This window comes from Colobus angolensis, unplaced genomic scaffold (genome assembly GCF_000951035.1).
Source record: "Colobus angolensis palliatus isolate OR3802 unplaced genomic scaffold, Cang.pa_1.0 Scaffold57, whole genome shotgun sequence".
Classification (NCBI taxonomy): domain Eukaryota; kingdom Metazoa; phylum Chordata; class Mammalia; order Primates; family Cercopithecidae; genus Colobus; species Colobus angolensis.
In genome coordinates this window covers 3643970-3662527 of record NW_012119265.1, presented here as the reverse complement: position 1 = coordinate 3662527, position 18558 = coordinate 3643970, and the positions used below count along the sequence as shown (strand labels likewise).

General features: G+C 43.7%; 1 pseudogene across 1 annotated transcript in view; it reads left to right on the top strand.

The window, feature by feature from the left end:
* The first annotated feature begins 15742 nt into the window (after positions 1–15742).
* LOC105526079 overlaps positions 15743–18558 on the top strand; it is a 7771-nt pseudogene continuing 4955 nt past the window's right edge. Inside the window, exon 1 of the transcript XR_001004018.1 lies at positions 15743–15829. The product of XR_001004018.1 is annotated as a cytochrome c oxidase subunit 5A, mitochondrial-like (transcript). The remainder of the gene's footprint in view (positions 15830–18558) is intronic.

Here is an 18558-nt window from a genome sequence, read left to right as displayed (position 1 = left end):
CTTGAACCCAGGAGGTGGAGGTTGCAGTGAGCCAAGATCACGCCATTGCACTCCAGCCTGGGTGACAGAGCAAGACCCTGTCTCAAATAAATAAATAAATAAATAAAATTTAAAAAAAAGACATGATCCAGATAAGACCATAGACCCTGGAGCTTGAACCTGGAGGTCTGGATCTTTTAAAGAACCAGGAGATGGAAGACCTGTGCATAGGAGACTAGAAGCCAAAAGAGTAACATTGCCTTAAGAAATAGAAGGCAAAAAAAAATCACAAAAGGAGAATGCAGGTTTGCATATCCCACTAATTATTATAGCACAGAAGGAATTAAACCCAGCTGCATTCCAACTACAAAAATATAATAGGCAAAGGGAAGTAGCTCATCACACACACACACAAAATCTTCAAGCCCTTTGATTCTTCTCCCCGCCCTTAGAATAAAATCAGAACCCTTTACTGTGGCCCAGCATAATCAGACATGTTCCTTTTCTCAACTCTCTTTATTCTCCCAACTTGTCTCAACTAAAATGTCATCCCCTCGGAGAGCCTTCCCTGACCATCCAGTGTAGTATTTCAGCCTTGTTTTCCTTTACAGTGCCTCCTACCTGGCACATAATAGGCACCCAATGAATATCTGTTGAATTAATAAAAATATTTATACTTTCTTTTACTGAGATATTTAATCCAGGCCACAAATGTTACAGTGGATGACTAATAAAAGTAACATGAGTAGAGAGACTTGTACATTAAAAATAGGACCTGAATAAAGGCAAAATCTAAGTCATTGCTGCAAATATGTGACCAAAAGTAGAAACCTCTGAACCCTACAAAACCTAGCCAACCAGCCAGTCATGATTTTGATGCTTCAACACAAATGACCTGTGATTTAATTACCAAGATCACTCATTGATTACAGGATATTTGCATTAGCCAGTTGGCATTTAGATAACGACTAGTATTCATTAGGTAATGCCAAATAACTTAATGTTAAACTATTTTATATTTTTAATAAACCCCTGGTCCGTTCGTTGAAAATAGCAAGAAAGAAAATGGTGGGGGTGTGGGAGTCACTGCCCTCTGGCTGCCTACTGAACAGCAATTTCCCTTTTCTTGCTTGTTAACAGAATCCTGATCTGCTACCCTATCTGTGCTTCTGGGGAGGTGGGCCCAGAACCATTGCGTGAATAATGATGGACCTCAGCTAATGGTTCTCATGGAGTGATAGATTTTGCCTCCCAGAGGACATCAGCAATGTCTGGAGACATTTCCAGTTGTCACTACTTGAGAGGACGCACGATCTGCATCTAGAAGGGAGAGACCAGGGCTGCTACTGCTCAATATCCTATAATGCACAGAACAGCTTCTACGACAAAGAGTTATCCCACCAAAAATGTCAGCAGTAACAAGGTGGAGAGAACCTGCTCTAGGGTAATCAGTGTGGTCCTAATCTCCCTGTCAGTGACTGATTCAACTCACATAATAATCTTATGGGAGTGTGAGGTGATTCTAGCCAATAAAACGCAATGGGAAGTTGGCTGAGATACTTCTGAAAAAAATCCTCTCTTATTCCTAAAAAGAGACATTCATTTTCTGTTGAAATGCATTACTTTACTAAATGAAATCATATTTACCCACAATGAGAAAAAGAGAAACACGTAATAAACCATCTCTGCTGCTAGATGCCATTGTGTCTGCAATGTGGTGTCTAGAACTATGGCTGCCATCCTGGAACCATGAGAGGAGTTAGTTGAAGAAACAGGAGGATGGCAAAGAGGAAGGATGGAAGTTACCTGAGGCTGAGGACATCAGTGCACCTCTGATTTAACCAATCCTTGAGACTTCTTGTTATATGAGATAATAAATTCCATTGCTATTTAAGTCATGTATAGGGCTTTAAAAAATATTATAGCTGAAAACATCCTGATATACATTTTATATTTTTATTTGATATGTAGGAGAGAAAATAAAATATGGGAGGAAAGACACTAACCTCCTTTGGGGGCAAGCTCTACAGTTGTCCAGCGATAAAATAATTTTGCTTTGCTGTGCTTCCAGAATGATCTTAAACTAATGATACCAGAAGTTGATAAAATCAGTGGGGGAAACAGTCTATCTATTAATGCATAAGACTGTGTTATTTAAGTAAATGAGTAGGCACTCATGTGACATTTTGAAATCTTCAAGAAAATGACATTTTCCAGTTATTGAAATTTAATTTGGGGGAGCCTGCGGCATTAGCATGAGACCAGCCAGCCTGTCCTTATTCTTCTAGCACACCTAATTCACAGGCACCTGCTACAGCAAAGGAGGAGCTGCCTGGTTAAAATAACCTAGTTACATCAGCCTGCTAAAAATGGTCCTGGGGATAGATTTCGCTCAGCATTGAGTTCTTTGAACAACAACAAAAAAAACCCAGCAACTTATTCTGCAGTTTTAGGGTTTGCTGACATTTTCTTACCAGGCATAACTATGCTTTTATTGCCAAGTCTTACTTTGAAATACCAAAGACAACTTTTCAAAAAGCGCAGGGCTTGGATATCAACATTTCCTTACCAAAAAAAAAAAAAAGCATTTGTTTTGTTAATTAGTATTGAACCTGAATACGGGTGCCATCAGATACTTTCCTTGGAAAAGTATATGGCGATTTGGCTTTTTTTTTTTTTTCTTTTTTTGTCTGTCACCCAGGTTGGAGTACAGCGGCATGATCTTGGCTCACTGCAACCTCTGCTGCCCAGGTTCAAGCGATTCTCCTGCCTCAGCCTCCCAAGTAGCTAGGATTACAGGTGCCTGCCACCACATCTGGCTAATTTTTGTAGTTTTAATAAAGATGGGGTTTCACCATCTTGGCCAGGCTGGTCTTGAACTCCTGACCTCATGATCCACCCGCCTCTGCCTCCCAAAAGTGCTAGGATTACAGGTGTGAGCCACCGTGCCCAGCCAATTTGGCTTTTTTTAAAGTGTACCATTATATAGGCTCAATCACGCCACTGTATTACAGTTCACTGTCACTGACAGAGAATCCCACTGACCTTTCACAGCAACTCACACCTTGGCCCTTCTTAAGACTGCTGAGCTATATGTATTTTTGTGTTCCTTCAGCAAGACTCACTCTGAACAGTAATGCCTACATGTATCACTAAAGTCAGCTGAGCCTTTTTGTCCTTTCTCTTGATGTCCCTCCCCTCAGCAAAGCCAAAGTGTACCTTCAAAGTAGCATAAGGACAACCTTATAAAATTACTGAATTTGTGAGCATCTCATTGCTCCTCCTGGTTCAGATCTATTCTGGTTTGCTTATCTTGGAGCTGACATTTTCACACCCAGATTTTATGCTCCTTAATGCCCCATTGCTCCTGTGGTTTCTGCCATCTGTTACTTTTACTATTGCTGCACTTTTCTAGCTTTCTGTATTTCTTTCTCTCTCCTGCCTCTGTCCCTACCATATCTCCCATATATTTTGACTTTCTTTCCAATAGGCTTGACATCTATAGTCATCACTAGCCAAGAAGACTCCTGTTGATCTGCACATGATATCCCCCTGGTCTCTGCATGTCGAGTGTAGATCTGAATCCTTTCCCTTTCTCAACTCTTTCCTCCATTCCTTGCTACTCAGGGGCTGCTTTTGCATGGATGCATGCATTTTCTTTTTTATATTTTTCAGTACTGGCAAAACTCTAGAGTTCTGTACTCTGAAAAATGCTAATATGTGTGGTAATGGCTGAGCACCGGCGCTTATGCCTATAATCCCAGCACTTTGGGAGGTCTAGGTCTAGTAGGAAGGACTGCTTGAGCCCCAGGAGTTCAAGACCAGCCTGGGCAACATAAGAAGATCCCGTCTCTACAAAAAATAGAAAAAGTTAGCTGGGCATGGTGGTGTGTACCTATAGACCCAGATACTTGGGAGGCTGAGGTTGGAGGATTGCTTGTACCCAGGAGTTCGGAGCTGCAGTGAGCTACAATTGTGCCATTGCACTCAAGCTTGGGTGACAGATTGAGACCCTGTTTCTAAAAAAAAAAAACAGTGTGGTCACTAGCTCCATTTTTAAGTTCATTAAATCCTTCTAAAAAAAATACCCTAAATATGTTTTCACGTCTGTGTGATTCTGTGTGTTGGCACATCCAAATCTGTTTGCTGTTTTTGTTGTTGTTTTTTGAGACAGAGTCTCACTCTGTTGCCCAGGCTGGAGTGCAGTGGCATAATGTCGGCTCACCACAACCTTCACCCCCCCAGGTTCAAGCGATTCTCCTGCCTCAGCCTCCCGAGCAGCTGGGACTACAGGCACGCACCACCATGCCTGGCTAATTTTTGTATTTTTGGTAGAGATGGGCTTTCACTATGTTGACGAGGCTGGTCTCAAACCCCTTGACCTTGTAATCTGCCCGCCTCGGCCCCCCAAAGTATTGGGATTACAGGCATGAGCCACTGTGGCCAGCTGGCACATCTAATTCTTAATTTCCTGCTTTAAGGAGGAAATTGTGTTCTGATAAATAAAAGCCCTATTGGAACATCACAGAAAAAAAAAAGAAACATGGAGTTTTTCAAGCTCCAAAATTATCGGCTGAGCCATCCTTCTTTCAAGAGCCTATACAAAGTATAAAATGAGTAAAGCTGGTATTCATTGCCTCTTTAATTTCCACCCTTGTGCTTCTCCTGGGTGGCTGTCAAGCCACCCAGAAAAGACACAAGCACTGTGATCCACATCAACATGTTCCTATCCACTTACTGCAGTGTCATTCCCCATGACTTCTTCCCTACCTCTCTAAACAAATTAGTTATTCCCAAGATCTATGATCGTGTGGTATACTTTGTTTCCATGTTTGCTATTTCATTTAAAACATTTTAATGTAATTTATGCATAGAGCTACCCCTTTCCCTACGTGAGCTCTTTAAGGGCATATACTACTGATTGATTGAATCAGTGAGTGGATGAATAATCAATGAGAACAATTTCATTTACTACATCGCACTAGTCAGAGATAAAAATACTTCTTCATTAAGTGCAGTGATATTTAAATTGCCACACTTGTCGATATTACATAAATGAAACAAAATTAAAGAGTATGACCCTCCCTAAAGGCCATAGCTTTGGGATCCTTTTCTGAATCGTTAACTAGTCTTCATTACCTGAATGTGCTGGAGTGAATCTTATTGGCCTTTCCAAAGGCTGATATTTTTCTTGGTGCCTTTTCAAGGGTTAGATAACTTACATGTTCTTTTCAGGGAGTTTGATTTCAAATGTTGGCAGATTGAACCTTATTATCATGGATGAGACTAAAATTTGCACATTGTTGTCAAAGATAAATTATATGAATCTGAGGCCAGGCACAGTGGCTCATGCCTGTAATCCCAATGCTTTAGAAGGCCAAGGCAGGAAGATCACTGTAGACCAGGAATTTGAGACCAGTCTGGGAAACATAGCAAGATCCTATCTCTAAAAAAAAAAAAAAAAATTTTTTTTTGAGACAGAGTCTCGCTCTGTCACCCAGGCTGGAGTGCAGTGGTGTGATCTCGGCTCACTGCAAGCTCCGCCTCCCAAGTTCACACCATTCTCCTGGCTAATGTTCTGTATTTTTAGTAGAGATGGGGTTTCACCGTGTTAGCCAGGATGGTCTCGATCTCCTGACCTCGTGATCCGCCCGTCTCGGCCTCCCAAAGTGCTGGGATTACAGGCATGAGCCACTGCGCCCGGCCTACAAAAAATTTTTTTAAAGTAGTGGGGCATATTAGCACACCCGGTAGTCTGAGCTACTTGGAAGGCTGAGGGAGAGGACTTCCTGAGCCGAGGAGTTGCAGACCAGCCTGGGCAACATAGTGAAACCCCATCTCTATAAAAAAATTCAAAACTTAGCCAGGCATAGTTGTACGTGCCTGTAGTCTCAGCTACTAAGGAGGCTGAAGTGGGTGGGTCACTTGAGCCTGGGAGGCCAAGGCTACAGTGAGCTGTGATCACACCCCTGCACTGCAGCCTGGGTGACAGAATGAGATTCTGTCTCAAAAAAAAAAAAAAAAAGCCGGGCACGGTGGCTCAAGCCTGTAATCCCAGCACTTTGGGAGGCTGAGACGGGCGGATCACGAGGTTATGAGATCGAGACCATCCTGGCTAACACGGTGAAACCCCATCTCTACTAAAAAAATACAAAAAACTAGCCAGGCGCGGTGGCGGGCACCTGTAGTCCCAGCTACTCAGGAGGCTGAGGCAGGAGAATGGCGCGAACCCGGGAGGCGGAGCTTGCAGTGAGCCGAGATCGCGCCACTGCACTCCAGCGTGGGTGGCAGAGCGAGACTCTGTCTCAAAAAAAAAAAAAAAAAGAAAAAAAATTAGCCAGGCATGATGTCATGCACCTGTGTTCCCAGCCACTTGGGAGGCTGAGGTGGGAGGATCACTTGAGCCCAGAAGGCTGAGGCTGCAGTGAGCCGTGTTCATGCCACTGCACTTTAGCCTAGGTGACAGAGGGAGACCCTATTTCAAAATAAATAAATAAATAAAAACACAATTTAATATTCATCTAAGTGACAATTGAATCTGACAATTTTTTTTTAGCAATAGAGATCAAAGTAAAAAAACCTGACAACATTTTAATCCAGTCCAAGTACCCTTTTATTTGATTCTCTGTCAGTCTTATGGAACTATCAGCAAAATCTAAATCCAGAGCCGGACTTACAAGTACCTAATTCTTTTTTAAAAGCTGTTTTCAAATACTCAAGAGAATGCGAACTACTTTTTTCCTATATATTATTTTCCCCTATTCATTGAGGTAAAAAATAGAGAAAGGGCCAGAAAACATTTCGTTCATGTGATAAAAGCAAATTGCAAAACAACACACACAATATGCTACCATTTATACAAATCTTTTTTTTTCTTTTTTTTTTTTTTTGAGACGGAGTCTTGCTCTGCCGCCCAGGCTGGAGTGCAGTGGCCGGATCTCAGCTCACTGCAAGCTCCGTCTCCCGGGTTCACGCCATTCTCCTGTCTCAGCCTCCCAAGTAGCTGGGACTACAGGCGCCCGCCTCATCGCCCGGCTAGTTTTTTGTATTTTTAGTAGAGACGGGGTTTCACCGTATTAGCCAGGATGGTCTCGATCTCCTGACCTCGTGATCCGCCCATCTCGGCCTCCCAAAGTGCTGGGATTACAGGCTTGAGCCACCGCGCCCGGCCTATACAAATCTTAAAAACATACAAATCACACACACACACACAACAATACTTGGTATTGCTTATGGACAGCTACAATTGCAATAAAAGCTTAAAGACATGAGTGAAAAATATCCAAAACAACTTCAGAATAATAGTTACCCCTGGGGAAAAAGGAAGGGGGAAAGAATTGGAATGGAGCACAAAAGAGCTTCAATTTTATCCATAACATCATATTTAAGAAAGAAAATATGTGAACAAAAATGGTAAATCTGTGGATGTTTGTAAAATTACTCTGACCTTTTTTGCATCTTAGATATATCTCATAAAAGTAACAAGTAAATGCAGATTTTTCACTTAAAAAATTTAGAAGAAGTTGTGATGTGAATACCTTTGAGAAGAAAACCAATAAACTTATTAATTACCTCTAGGTAACTCTAGGTAATATTGACATGAAACAAAAAAACCTTAGATTCATTCTTATTTTCTGTTCTTATCCCAAAGCATTTGTGAAACATAGACACTATTAGCTAAACATTTAAAAGCCTTACTATATAAAACATAATTCTTTGTTAAGTGGAAAAAGTGAAGCTATTATTTCTACCACTATTTATGGGCATGACTGCTCTATTTTTCCACTGAGAAGACAATAACAGATCCTAGGCATTTATAAGACACGTGGAATCTGAAGTCTAGGGGCAGGCAAATGCTTCTGTAATGCTGTGAAGAGCACACACGGAAATGGCAATGAGATAGATATCAAAGTTCTCCTTTCACCCCTAAATCATCCTCCTATCAGTTTCTTTTCTAGTTGGTTCCATACTCTTGAAAAGGGAGTTCCGTGACCTCCCTCATGGGATGTGCGACAGGGGTGTGGCTCCTTATGGGAGGGGGAGCATGCAGACAGGCAGGTGCAGGAGCTGGGGTGAGCACTTTTGGGCTCCAGCCCCATGGTTGCATCTAGGGATGGGTGCCTGCAACTCCTGAAGCCCCAGTGGGCATGTTACAGTGCTCTTTTAACTTGGCCATCCACAGAGAGCTTAAGTGTTAACCAGCTCAATGCCTTCTTGGTACCCGGGTTCTTGTCTGGCATCCAGGAATAATCAGGTCACATGGACAAATTGAGGGATGGTAAATGCAGGATATTTTACTGCCAGATGGAAGTGGCTCTCAGCAGAACGAATGGAGAGATGGAAGGAGGATGGAGTGGGAAGATGATCTTCCCCTGGAGTTCAGCCATCCCACGGCTTATCTCCTATCCAACCATCCCCAGCCAAACTCTCTCGATGTTTAAATGCTTCTTCTGTTCTCTCCTTTTCTTCCGTGCCACGTCACTCTTTTATTCCTCTGCTCTTCTGTTCATCTGCCCATGGAGCCTGGGGTTTGGGGTTTATATGGGGACAGGATGGGGGGCGTGGCAGGCCAAAAGGCAACATTTGGGCACAAAAAGAGGAGCGCCTGTTTTCATTTAAGGCCATGGGTTTCCAGGCTTGGGGGTGGGGCCTTTGCCAGGGAACTGCCCTCTTCTACCCATTATTTCCCTGACTCCTGCCCGTATCCTTCTCAGAGTGTGTACACAAAACAAAGAGATTCGTGGCTGACCTGTTACAAAACAGTACCATTCAATGCCAAGCACAGTGGAGGGCCCAGGGAGCCAAGAAATACATAAGGAGAAATGTACAGGATCCCAGCCTTGTCTTTATGGAGATGCAGCAAAGTCTGTGGTCACACTGCATCACATGCCCAAATTCTTGATCCATATGCTTCATGCAAAATAAATTGCAAATATATTGTTAGGGCTAATGAAGCCTCAGCAGGCTCTAAACAAAAAGCTGAATAATTATTAAAACCTTTTACTTTTGCCTAAAAAGTATAAAAGTCTTGTTGAAAAAAAGAAAAGGCGGCACTTATTTTAAAGGAGTTAGTGCCAGAGACCTATGTCAAAAGCTCCACCCAACATAAAGAAATCATTCTGGGATAATATTAGGTACCTGATGAGAAGGAGAGCTAGTAACAGCAAAGTACATTCAGAGGGCTTTTGCTAGCTGAGAACACCCTGGGTTCTGTGCAAGGCATTCTACAACCTTTTCCCATGCTGGTCTTTACTTACCTCAGGGGAGTAGATGGCAACTTAGAACTCAAGGTAGATTTGTTTTTCCTTAAAGAAATGTGAAGGTAACATCTAAAGGCCTCTTCTACAACAAACAGATCAAAGGCTCCTTGAAAGCATTTACAGGCAGTGGTTTACAGCCTTAGCTGCACTTTAGAATCACCTAGGGAGCTTTGGAAAAGTACGATGCATAGTGACAGCCCCAGAGCAACTGAATTAGAATCTCTGGGAGGAGGAGCCCAGGCATGCGTGATTTTGATGAATAAGGAAGAATTACTGCCAAAGGGACAGGGAGTGCTGGCCAAAGTGCTGGTCTTGGGGAGGGGGGTGGGCTATGCAGGGAAGCTTGATTTCTATCACGTTTGCCTATTTCATGGTGTAAATATTCCCATCGTGGCCAATTTCAAGCTACTAATGTGAAGCTGGGAAGAGATGCGTATAATCTGCTCTCACTAGCACCTGAGTGCTAGCTCCACCACAACACAGGAGCTTTTGATGATGAAGTTACAGTAAGGGATGGAAAGGCAACATAGTATGTCCTGGGGCTTTTCTGTCCCATCTATAACATCTCACCCCCAACAGGAAGATAAGAGAAGAATCAACTGGAACCAGCGGCTCCTGGGTCAGGTAGGAAGGTGAGCCAAAAGAAGATCCCAAGTATCTGTTAGTGTGAAGGACACCAAGACAAGGTCTCTCTTGCTCCTGTAGAAGATCCACATTGAGATGGAGTTGGCCTCCTGATGAAGGGAGCCTTTCTCTGGGATCCTGACCCAATGAAGGCAGCATATGATTCATACAAGATGCAGAGCCCTGGATCTCCATGACAGTACAGTTGAATGTTCCTTTTTCCCTGGGTATCTGGTCATCCAGAGGATTCCCTAGTGATCCTCTTGGGCCTCTGCCAAATATTCCATTTGGAATATAAGGATTCTTTTCCAGACATCCGAATGCATGCATTTTCTCCTCTTAAATTATCAGGGTTTCTCTCAACCAACACAACTCCCAGCTCATTATCATAAGCCTTTCTTTTATAGGTAATAAGATAGCTTTGATAATAGCCAGCTTTTCTTTTGAATTTTTCTGAAAGAATTTGGTTTCTATTTTATAGGTGTTCAGCTCTTTACATGCATGACTGATCTTTACATCTGCTTTCAAAAGATTCTTCTCTGTATTTATAGGGCAAACTTTCTCTGAATTGTTTTTTCAGTGAAAATTCATCTTTTTCCTTGATGCAATTCTGAAAGAACTTAAAGTTTCTGCCAAAGCTTTGGCCTCTCCCTTCCTGATTTGTTGTTGTTGTTGGTTTTTGTTTGTTTGTTTTTTTCCTGCAATGACCCGTACTCATTTGGAGACTTTTAAGATGATCTTTAAGTGTGTCAATTAATTTACCTTCTTTCAGTTAGTGTACATTTAGTTTCTTTTTCTTCAAGAGGTTTTAAATGATTAACTTATCCATACCAATCCATTTATTCAAGCTCCTTTTGGTTTATCTTCATTATATCCAAATGTAAGTTTCCACCATCTAGGCTCGCTTCTTCAAGAATGGCAGCCTAATCTCCCACTTTTAGCGCATGTTCACCCAGAAGCTTGCTTTTTATCATTTAGAGCTTGTCCCTTGTGGCTGGGAGCAGTGGTTCATGCCTGTAATCCCAGCACTTTGGGAGGCTGAGGCAGGAGGATCACTTGAGCCCAGGAGTTCGTACACTAGCCTGGGCAACATAGGGAGACCCTGTCTCTACAAAAAATTTAAAAATGAGCCGGGCAGGTTGGTACACAGCTGTAGTCCCAGCTACTTGGGAGGCTTAAGTGGGAGGATCACTTGAACTGGGGAAATCAAGGCTGCAGTGAGCTAAGATTGTGCCATTGCACTCAAGCCTGTGCAACAGAGCAAGACCGTGTCTCAAACACAAACAAAAAGCCTTGTCCCATGTGCAATTTAGAGTTTCTAACTTTTTTTTCAGTTAGATAAGGTAATTTACTCTCCCATTCCACTTTTCACTTTGTGCTTGCTTTTTTTTGTTTTGTTTTGAGACAGAGTCCAGCTCTGTCGCCCAGGCTGGAGTGCAGTGGTGCAATCTTGGCTCACTGCAACCTCCGCCTCCCAGGTTTAAGTCATTCTTCTGCCTCAGCCTCCCAAGTAGCTGGGATTACAGGCGTGCACCACCAGGCCTGGCTAATTTTTTGTATTTTTTTTTTTTTTTCAGTACAGATGGGGTTTCGCTGTGTTAGCCAGGTTGGTCTCGAACTTCTGGGCTGAAGTGATCCTCCTGCCTCAGCCTCCCAAAGTGCTGGGATTATGGGATTACACTGTTAACAATGGACGCCACCACGTCCAGCCCTTTATGTTTTCTTGAAAACCAGAATTTTCATCCAAAGCATCTTTTAGTGCTTCTGAACTTGTTTTCATTCTTGTCATGTATTTTGAAAACTGTTTTGGTTGCAGCTACTTAAAGTTGTATGTGTTTTGATGCATCTTCTAAAGACTGAATCTTTCTTTTAAGTCAATCATACCTCAACTTGTTTTAAATGTTCAGATTTCTCTTCTATCAGTCCTTTTCTCAAACTCTTTATTTTAAGCCCAAGAAAAGAGTTGAAAATTTCCAGCTCTTTATTAATGGCCTCCAGTTTTTCTGTTTTTGATCATTTGTTCTCAAATGTAACTTCTGTTAAAATTATTCAAGGTCTCTCAATTCCTTTATTTATTTATTTTTTCTTGAAGTGGATTCTTTATTTTGCATTATTACTGGGACCACTGATGAAATTTAATGAGGTTTCAGGATTAGATACCACTAATTACCAATGTTAATTCCCTGATTTTTGTGTGATTAAATAAGAGAGCGTTCTACGTAAACCCCTGAAAATATTTGGGGGTGGGTGATAGGGCGTCACAAATAGTGATTACTCCCAAACAGTTTAAGATTATGTTTTTTGGTTTTTTGTTTGATTTGTTTTTGGGACAGAGTCTTGCTCTGTCACCCAGGCTGGAGTGCAGTGATGCAATCTCGGCTCACTGAAACTTCCGCCTCCCAGGCTCAAGGGATTCTTCTGTCTCAGCCTCCCCAGTAGCTGGGATTACAAGTGTGTGCCACCATACCCAGCTAATTTTTGTATTTTTAGTAGAGACGAGGTTTCACCGTGTTGGCCAGGCTAGTCTTGAACTCCTGACCTCAAGTGATCTGCCTGCCTCAGCCTCCCAAAGTGCTGGGATTACAGGCATGAGCCACTGCACCCAGCCAATATTTTTTTAAAAAAGGTTTCTGGCCGGGCGCAATGGCTCACGCCTATAGTCTCAACACTTTAGGAGGCCGAGGTGGGCGGATCACAAGGTCAGAAGATCAAAACCATCCTGGCTAACACGGTGAAATCTCATCTCTACTAAAAATAAGCCGGATATGGTGGCACGCGCCTGTAGTCCCAGCTACTCAGGAGGCTGAGGCAGGAAAATCGCTTGAACCCAACGCAGAGGTTGCAGTGAGCAGAGATCGGGCTACTGCATCCAGCCTGGGCAACAGAGAGAGACTGTCTAAAAAAAAAACAGGCCGGGCGCGGTGGCTCAAGCCTGTAATCCCAGCACTTTGGGAGGCCAAGACGGGCAGATCACGAGGTCACAAGATCAAGACCATCCTGGCTAACACGGTGAAACCCCGTCTCTACCAAAAAATACAAAAAAAACTAGCCGGGCGAGATGGAGGGCACCTGTAGTCCCAGCTACTCGGGAGGCTGAGGCAGGAGAATGGTGTGAACCAGGGAGGCGGAGCTTGCAGTGAGCTGAGATTCGGCCACTGCACTCCAGCCTGGGCGACAGAGCAAGACTCTGTCTCAAAAAAATAAATAAATAAAATAAATAAATAAATAAAATAAAAATAAAACAAACAGACAAACAAAAAGGTTCTGCACTGCACTTGCAACTTTAGTGTAAGTTTCAGGTTAAAAGAAAATAATGACCTTATTTTTTAGTGCAGTTTTTAGGTTCACAGCAAAATTAAGCAGAAAGCACAGAGAGTTCCCATATATCCCCATTCCCACATATGCACAACCTCAATCACTATCAAGATCCCACACTACAGTGATACATTTGTTACAACTGATGAACCTACATTGATACATCATTATCACCCAAGGTCCATAGTTTACATTAGGTCTCACTCTTGGTGTTATATATTCTTTGGGTTTTGAAAAATGTTTAATGGAATGTATCCACCGTTGCAGTATTGTACAGAATAGTCTCACTGCCCTAAAATTCCTCTGTGCCCTGACTATTCACACCCCTTCCCCCAGTCCCTGGTAACCACTCATCTTTTTACCATCTCCATAATTTTGCATTTTCTAGAATGTTATATACTTGAAATCATACAGTATTTAGCCTTTTCTTTCCTTTTATTTTTTTTTTTTAGACAGTCTCTGTCGCCCAGGCTGGAGTGCAGTGGTACAATCTTGGCTCACTGCAACCTCCACCTCCCGGGTTCAAGCAATTCTCCTGTCTCAGTCTCCCAAGTAGGTGAAATTACAGGCATCCACCACCATGCCTGGCTAATTTTTGTATTTTTAGTAGAAATGAGGTTTCACCATGCTGGCCAGGCTGGTCTCGAACTCCTGACCTCAGGTGACCCGCCCACCTCAGCCTCCCAATGTGCTGGGATTACAGGTGTGAGCCACCTGGGAGCTAACGCACCCAGCCATAGTAGCCTTTTAAAAATTCTTCTGAATGAGGTTAAGATTGTAAAATATTTAATGTCTTTCTCCAGAAGGGCAAAAGTGGCCAGTCATTTGTCTCTACTTGCATAAAGTAGACTTTTAATAATTAGAAATATAACTATGAGTACCACCATTTTCCACAGCAATCCATGAGGACATGGGCCTGGGATGAGGTACCTGGTTATGCCGCCACCACCTGGTACAGTATCCCTAGGACAGGTGTGACACAGAGCATCATCATCATCACTCTGAATCCCTCAGGTTGCCAGGACACTGCCAGCCACATCAGATGCAGAGAGCACCAGCGAGCATTGCACGTAGAACCAAACCAGCAGCTGGCAACAGGCACAGACCTCAGTAGAAGCAGGGGACGGAAGCCCATAAAATGCTGGCCAAAAGCTTTTCCTTCCCTGAGTTCATATTTCATTCCAAGGCCATGAGGGCTTTATTCTGCACAAAGGTCAAAGAAAACTCCCCATTCTCAGCTCCCTCCTTGATTTTTGTCTAGCCTTTGAATGTGAATGGGGCAATTTACTGGAGGAGTCATATAAATAGTTTCAACTTACTTTACTACTTTTAACATTAAAAAGCTAAGGACGAGTCCGGGCGCGGTGGCTCACGCCTATAATCCCAGCACTTTGGGAGGCCGAGGAGGGCAGATCACAAGGTCGAGTTCGAGACCAGCCTGGCCAATATGGTGAAACCCCATCTCTACTAAAAATACAAAAAAAATTAGCTGGGCATGGTGGTGCATGCCTGTAATCCCAGCTACTCGGGAGGCTGGGCCGGAGAATTGCTTGAACCTGGGAGGCAGAGGTTGCAGTGAGGCAAGATCTCGCCACTGCACTCCAACCTGGGCGACAGAGCAAGACTCCACCTCTACTAAAAATACAAAAAAAATGAGCCGGGCGTGGCGGTGCATGCCTGTAATCCCAGCTACTCAGGAGACTGAGGCAGGAGAATTGCTTGAACCCAGGAGGCGGAGGTTGCAGTGAGCCAAGATCTCACCACTGCACTCCAACCTGGGTGACAGAGCAAGACCCCATCTCAAAAAAAAAAAAAGCCAAGGAGGAAGCAAGTGGTACTTTCAAAGTCTTCATGTTTCTAGAATGTGGAGTCCAACTGTGATCAAGGAAATAATTATTCTTGCATGATTCCTCCATGTGGTAGTGAAACGTTTGATGACACAAAAGCCCTTCAGGTTGCTACTATTCAAAATAATAATCTGAGGGGGTATTGAGTGCTGGAGGGATCTCCTCTCTCTCACAAAGGCAAGAGTATTGGGCCACCTGAGTATCTTTTCAATGTAGCACCTGAAAAGTGCCACAGTCTCCAGTCCTGGAGCCAGGACTGGTCCAGTTCAATGAGTAGCTCTATCTTAACAATGAAACTGTGGCTCAGCTGGGGATTGGTTGATTTTAACTGGGTAGGGATGAGTAGGTTTGCTGACCTCAGCTGGCCTTGCTCATATGTCCCAGGGTTACCTGGGGTTCAGCTGATCTGGGCTAAACTGGGCAGCTCTTCTCATCTCAGCTGGACTTGCTCATGTGTTTTGGGGTCAGCAGGGGGTCAGCTGATGTGGGCTGGGCAGGGCAAGCTCAATGTATTTCTGGGTCAGCTGGGAGTCAGTTGAGGTAGGCTGTCCCTAGCTATGCACTGGGACCTGCCTTACCTTTCTCTCATTCTCTTCCTAGAACAACAGGAGAGCTCACTCTTGTCTTCTTTTGGCTATAGCAGAGGCACAAGAAAACCCAAAGGTTTTTTGGGTAATGATCCAATCTGTATTTTGAAACATTTTCTCTGGCTGCAGGATGTCAGCAACTATTTTGACAGCCTTTTCTCTCCATGAAGTCCTCATCCTCACGGAAAAAAAAAGTTATCTAGAACTGGAATATAGAGTAAGTGCAGATGTGAATGTCCATTGCTTCTTTTGTTTCTATGGTTCCCTTCACCAGCTCCAGAACCACACCATCTTTGCCAGGATCTGCACCTGCAAAATGCAGGCCCTGTACTCTCCCTCCTTCCCCATGTAACTCCATCTTGAAACAAACGCTTGAATCTAGTTAGCAGAATCTACATCACTCGTATGCACCCTGACAAGAAGGAAACCTTGGAAAGGGAGTTTGGGGTTCCACATTGAGAAGGCAGGATTTCTACTGAGGAACTGTGATAACAAGGAGAGACTATTTGGAAGATTTCGGGCAGCTGCGAATGACAGATGTTCATGACAGTTGCCGTATTTGTCTCATGTGAACTGGCTACTCAGGACAAAGCTGCTCATCTATAGACTGGACATAAAGCAAAGCATTGCCACTTAAGATGGCTTGTAGAAGCGCTCTGCCCAGTAGGAACAAAGAAGGATAAACTGGCCCAATTTCATCCTCTTTCAGGGAATCTGAAAGTGAGACATACAAAGAGGGTCAGCAGTGAGCAGGCAGAGAAAGTCAGGTTACAAGAATGGGAGTCAGACAAAAGTAGGAAGCAGAGCGACACCGTCATCTGAGTCAGATGCGATAGTTACAAAACCTGTTATGGTGTCAGTACATTTGCCACAGTATCTGGACTGAGATTCTAATTTTGTGTGGAGCCTGATGTAGAACTCCCATCACATCGGACTTGAAAACATCTCTGCTCTTTTCATCTATAAAAATCCAACCCACCGCACCCATAGAAAAGACAAAATACAATATAAAGCAGCAAATTCTGTGTCCAAAGGTGGCCCACCAGATTTGAGTTCCTAAAGGGGCCATGTGTGGTTAATTTGTGTATCATGCCCAAGCATCTAGTACTTTTGGGAAGCACCCAGGAGATGGTCATTGAAAATTGAAATGAGGGTTTTAGCAGTAAGTGTTATGAGATTCAGAGTAGAGAACAATCACTGTTATAACTGTAGTGCATTACATATGCTGGGTTTATCCTCTCACCACAGATCCATAATCTGCCTTTCCTCTGCCCTCCTCTGTATCTTACAAGGATGATTTCTAAGGACTGCATGCACTGTCCTCCCTTATTCTGTGGCTTCTTATTGGGAACGGCCAAAGAGAAGCACTACTCCTGGTAATGGGAAGAGGGAAAGAGGAATTGGTTTCCTACCACCCTCTATGGCCACAGCTACTGCCAGGTTCTGTTTTCCACAGCTCCGGCTGCCCAGTCTATGGTGACACTGCGCCTTTCCTTTGTCTCTTCAGGCCTGCGGTGGTAAGAGATTTTAGCTGTCATAAATCCCTGGGTGCTTTACTAGCCTTTGATGGGTCCCTCAATCCTGCCCACCCCTCTGAAAATAGTCTCTTTATTAAATTCTTCAGTGAAACCCATTAAATGTGTCATCTATTTCTAGCCAGCACCCTGACTGATACACTGCATTCATATTCCAAAAAGGAGGGAATAGCTCTGTACTTGTCCCCAAGTAGTCTTACTACCTGATCTTACCAAGGAGGGCAAGTTCACACAGTCTGAAAGAATGTACAAAACAGCCTTTTGCTTCTAGCACTGGAGATACAGGAGTGATTCCTCTGTTCCTTCTAGCAGTTTCTACTCCCCCAGATTCTCTCACTGGGGCCAGGTCTCAGCCTCTCCTTCTCCCATCCCCTTCACAGAGAAGCCTCCTCTCCTGTTGTCTCTCTCTCTCTCTCTTTCTCTGTCTCTCTTTAATCTCTCTTTCTCTTGACTCCAGGAACCCACTGCTCCTGGTGCTGACTGTCAGTCTTTGGACCTGGTCTGGTTTTTCCAGATGGGGTTGGGGTTTCCAATACTGGAAGCTCAAGGTAGAAGGAGAAAAAAGAGGCCTTCTTGGTGGTCTTCCCTCAGGTTGTGGTGTCTATAAAATAATCAGACTGTTTTAACAGGTAAGATTAAACATCCTGTAGGTGTTTCCTGCATTTGCTGGAAGGTGTGCCAGATGGCTGGGTGTCTTCGATTAGGTTGACTCTAGAAAGAGAAAGGGAAAAGGTGGAGATTGGACCTCCATCTTAGCACCTTAGGAACTCTTTCTTTGAGGCTGGGTGCAGTGGCTCACGCCTATAATCCCAGCACTTTGGAAGGCTGAGGCAGGCGGATCACAAGGTCAGGAGTTCAAGATCAGCCTTGCCAATGTGGTGAAATGCTGCCTCTACTAAAAATAAGAAAATTAGTTGGGCATGGTGGCATGCATCTGTAATCCCAGCTATTTGGGAGGCTGAGGCAGGAGAATCGCTTGAACCCGGGAAGCAGATGTTGCAGTGAGCCAGATCACGCCATTGCACTCCAGCCTGGGCGTGGCAGAGAGACTCTGTCTCAAAAAAGAAAACAAAAAGCCAAAGGGAAAACAAAGAAACTGACTTGAGCTGAGCTTTGAAAAAGAGATAAAATTAGGCTGGGTGTGGTGGTTCACACCTGTAATTCCAGCACTTTGGGAGGCTGGGATGGGCAGATCACTTGAGTTCAGGAGTTTGAGACCAGCCTGAGCAACATGGTGAAATTCCATTTCTACAAAAAATACAAAAATTAGCCAGGCATGAAAATTAGCAAGGCACAGTCCTGTTGTCCCAGCCTACTCAAGAGGCTGAGGTGGAAAGACGGCTTGAGCCTGGGAGGCAGAGGTTATAGTGAGCTGAGATCACACCACTGCACTCCAGCCTGGGCAACAGAG